This window comes from Electrona antarctica (genome assembly GCF_951216825.1).
Source record: "Electrona antarctica genome assembly, chromosome: 21".
Classification (NCBI taxonomy): Eukaryota; Metazoa; Chordata; class Actinopteri; order Myctophiformes; family Myctophidae; genus Electrona; species Electrona antarctica.
In genome coordinates, this window is record NC_136802.1 from 26,039,694 (window position 1) to 26,044,425 (window position 4,732).

Consider the following 4,732-nt stretch of genomic DNA (forward strand, 5'->3'; position numbering starts at 1 on the left):
TAGACGATGTGTGCGTGTTTTAATAGCTCTGGACCAGAGCTATGTGTATGACTATGGCCTGGTATGGACCAGAGCTATGTGTATGGCCTGGTATGGACCAGAACTATACGTACGTGTGTTCTTGGACGGACCCCAACAAAAAAGTGCAAATGAATTATTATAATAACAAGTGGTGGTGACATTCGTCATTTGCAGTGTGATAAAGAAAAATAGGCATTATGGTCAAAGTAAAGTTTTCCTTCAGTGTCAACATTTTAGATGTTTAGGATTATTCGCCCGGGCATAATATATTTGACCAAAACCAAATCTCTCTTTTTTTTCCCACAGTTCTGGGTCACGAGCGGATTCTGACGGATTACATGTCCTGTCCATCATGGTCCTGTCACATACTCTGACAGAGGGATGGATGGTGGTTGTTGATGGTGTGTGTGTGTGTGTGTGTGTGTGTGTGTGTGCGTCTGTCTCTCTCTCTCTCGGGTGCGTTTATAGCAGCGTGCGTGGGGGCGTGGCCGGACGGCTACCTTGCCAGTGACGTAACGGTGAGTGACAGCCAAGCGGCTTACTGTATATCAGCTTCAGCCGAGCGCAAACAAACACACATTATTGAGCTGCTGAGCGCTGTCTGTATGCATGCAGGTGGAAGACATTCACCACAAGTAAATACAACGAGAGAGAGAGATTCCATTGGATTGTTTTTTTTCTCCATCGCGGTGGCCGTGTGTCGAGGTAAGAAAGTTGTCTGTCAACTTTTTACTTTTCTACTGTAGCTCACAGTAGCTGAGTAGAACACTATATGCTACTCTACTGTCTGAAAACGCAACAATTGTACTTCTGTGAGCCACTTCTGCTCTCTCTCTCTCTCTCTCTCTCACACACACACACACACACACACACACACACACACACACACACACACACACACACAATGAGGTCCTGGTAGACTAGAAAACGAGTGTTAATGGCCACAATAAACAACTATCCTGTAACCTATAATGTGGGCCAAACTCCCAAAACCTCTACAGGTGGCAGTAAAAAGTTTGTGAACCCCTATACACACACTGGCGTGTGTGTGTGTGTGTGTGTGTGTGTGTGTGTGTGTGTGTGTGTGTGTGTGTGTGTGTGTGTGTGTGTGTGTGTGTGTGTGTGTGTGTGTGTGTGTGTGTGTGTGTGTGTGTGTGTGTGTGTGTGTGTGTGTGTGTGTGTGTGTGTGTGTGTGTGTGTGTGTGTGTGTGTGTGCGCGCGCGTATATTTCCATGATATTTGAAATCACATATATACTATACACATACAGTAGGTGTCAAGGACATGTGAGACATGTTTATGCAGCAGTCAGATCTGAGTGGAATGTAGAGAATTCAGCATATAGACAGTCAGTCTAGTGTCCTGACGATGTACAGTGGTACTACTAGGCAGGACAAGGTTACTGCTGTGATAGAGGAGATGAGTTTGTTATCGCCTATAATGGTGTGATAGAGGTGTCTTAATTAGCTCTGGTCCATAGCGTTCAACGGACTTCTCCTTGTCCTTCTAAAGGCCTATTCGTACTCCAGTTTTAGCTGATAAGGTGACCACCGAAAACTACAACATGACGTCACTCCACGGTGATAAGCGACTCACTGCTCACCCCAACACATCTCTCTGTTTTTACTAACGGTGGTCGGCCTTATCACCTAATACTGGAGTATGAATAGTACCAGAGCTAGAGGTATCTTTTCTATTCTTCTTTTGGCTAATTCGCCATCATTGCCACAGTGGTGGATCATCTGTCTATATCTGCTTCTGTTCGGCCATTCCAGCCACCATGCATGTCATCTCTCACTGCATTCATCATCATCATCATCATCATTTTTCGACCACGGTCGAGATCATGCATTTCACAATGCCACGCCACACTTCCCGGTCCTTCATTGCCATCCCCAGTTCCTGCTTACTGATGCATGTGTCCCTATAGCGATGACATCAGGGAACGTTTTCTACCTCTGGTCTGCTTTGAAGCAGGATTCCAGAGACGAAGGGAAGATATAACCTCATGATCAGCTCTGTAGCAGTGGCCGGAAAACTGTGTTCTTCTGGATCGGACTAGGGAAGAAACACGGGGAAGGTTGCCGTATATTAAAGAATGTAATCGTTTGTGATCCGAAATAAGAATCGTAGCGTCCTCAATTCTGCTACTGTCTTTTCGTCAGTGCCACCGTTTTCCAAGCCACCTCACAGCATGGCTGGTCTCACTACAGTCCTTACTTTACATGTTCCCTCTCACTCTTGCTGGTATCATGCATCTGTCACAAATCACTCCTGACACTTGTCCTCCATCCGTTCCACCCTGCCTGCACTCTCCTCTTCACCTCTCTTCCACACTCCCCATCTAACTATAAATGCACAGTCTCTCTGTGTGTGTACGTCTGTACGTCTGTATGTCTATAATCCACGTAACTGGACTGGAGAACCGTTTGCCCCACCTACTTCAAATTCAGCACACACGTTCCACACCCCTACAGGGAGTGCAGTGCCCGGTGTCGAGTCGGTCGGACCCACGGTTGTCCAGAACCGCCACAAAAGGCCTCTGCCCGGACCACAGCTGATATCACAAGGCCTCTGCCCGGACCAGACTCCATATTTGGGCATGCCTAAATACGGGTTCGTCCCACCGACTTCTGACATCATTCTGACATCTGCATAGACTCCATATTTGGGCGACTGACCGAAACTCTTGTCACATTGTTCACAATGGAAAGGTTTTTATCGAGTGTGGATGCGCTGGTGTGTCTTCAAGTCACTTAATGCAGGGAAACTCTCGTCACATTGTTTACAATAGTAAGGTTTTTATCGAGTGTGGATGCACTGGTGTGTCCTCAGAGTATTTGAATAAATGAAACTCTTGTCACACCATTTACAGCAATAAGGTCTTTCTTTCTCCAGTGTGGATATGCTGGTGTCTCTTACCTATCTCAATGAAACTCTTGTCACAATGTTCGCAGTGAAAAGGTTTTTTCCAGTGTGGCGACGCTGGTGTTTAGTCAGGGCACCGGAATCAGTGAAGCGTTTGTCACATTGTTCACAGTGGAAAGGTTTTTCTCCGGTGTGGATACGCTGGTGTTTATTTATATTACTTTGATCACTGAAACTCTTGTTGCACTGCTTGCAGAAGAAAGCTTTTTCTCCAGTGTGACGACGCTGGTGTTTCTTCAGGTCACCCAACTGACTGAAACTCTTGTCACAATGTTCGCAGTGGAAAGGTTTTTCTCGAGTGTGGACACGCTGGTGTGACTTCAGGTTACTGACTGACTGAAACTCATGTCACAATGTTTACAATGGAAAGGTTTTTCTCCAGTGTGGATGCGCTGGTGTTTCTTCAGGTCAAATGATGCAGTGAAACTCTTGTCACACCATTTGCAGTAATAAGGTTTTTCTCCGGTGTGGATACGCTGGTGTTTATTTATATTACTTTGATCACTGAAACTCTTGTTGCACTGCTTGCAGAAGAAAGCTTTTTCTCCAGTGTGACGACGCTGGTGTTTCTTCAGGTCACCCAACTGACTGAAACTCTTGTCACAATGTTCGCAGTGGAAAGGTTTTTCTCGAGTGTGGACACGCTGGTGTGACTTCAGGTTACTGACTGACTGAAACTCATGTCACAATGTTTACAATGGAAAGGTTTTTCTCCAGTGTGGATGCGCTGGTGTTTCTTCAGGTCAAATGATGCAGTGAAACTCTTGTCACACCATTTGCAGTAATAAGGCTTTTCTCCGGTGTGGAGACGCTGGTGTGTCTTCAGGGCACCGGAATCAGCGAAACGTTTGTCACATTGTTCACAGTGGAAAGGTTTTTCTCCAGTGTGGACACGCTGGTGTCTCCTCAGATGGTACAATGAAGAGAAACTCTTGTTACACTGTTGACAGATGTAGGTTTTCTTTCCAGGGTAACTCATCTGAGGCTTCTTTCCTTCTCCCACCAGAGCTACATTCTTGGTAAACTGCTGATGACTGTCAGGTTTTTGTCCATCTGTGTCTCCATGTTTCTGGCTGGTTGCAGAACAGTTTATTTGCTGACGACGGGCTGCTGAAGGGATCTCTTCTTCCCTCAGTGTTTGGCAGTAGTTGTGGTCGTTGTGGCTCCTCTTCGTGTGTTCACTTAGGACAGCGGAGGCACGGGCATGTGGACACTCAGAACACGCGACCTGGGAGTCTCCTTCCATCGTCAAATCTTCTGCTATGAATGGACGTTGACGGGAATGAAGTGGGTCCGAGTCTAGAACCCGCCGCAGTGGTGTCCGGTAAGAACTGAGACGTCTAGATCCCTGTATAATACAGAGATACCTGGGCTGTAGATCCCTGTATAATACAGAGATACCTGGGTTGGTTGTAAGGCCAGATATCCTGACTGGTAGGGAAGGCGATGGAGTCTCCCTTGGTGAGAGAGCTGGTCGAGGTACTTGAAGGTTGAAGTCCCACCTGGCAAGCAGCGTGGTAAAATACAGCTTGCATTTAAAATGAAGGTGTGATTTCCACCCTTTATTTATACAGTGCTCGGCTGGTGATGATCTGACTTCTCACTGATGTCACGATGAGTCAGTTACTTTCCATCCTTAGTCAGTTATTTTCCATCAGCATGATGTCAGCACTAGATGTCTCTGCCGGTCCCATATATGGAGCTGTAGATCAACCATGCCCAAATATGGAGTTTGTGATGTCAGACTTGGATAGGTTAGTTAGATAGCTCCAGAGCCATAGAG

The 4,732-nt window shown here is 46.3% G+C and overlaps 1 protein-coding gene across 4 annotated transcripts in view; it reads left to right on the plus strand.

The window, feature by feature from the left end:
* Positions 1-500: 500 nt before the first annotated feature.
* The window catches only part of LOC306914433 (FHF complex subunit HOOK-interacting protein 1A-like), a 30,330-nt gene continuing 26,098 nt past the window's right edge, over positions 501-4,732 (plus strand). For 3 of the 4 annotated variants that reach the window (XR_013788681.1, XR_013788682.1, XM_079491449.1), the window contains exon 1: positions 591-726. The gene's annotated coding sequence lies outside the window, so the exon portion shown is untranslated. Of the gene's footprint in view, positions 540-590; positions 727-4,732 lie in introns of those variants that run through there. The other variant, XM_079491448.1, reaches the window with a different exon arrangement.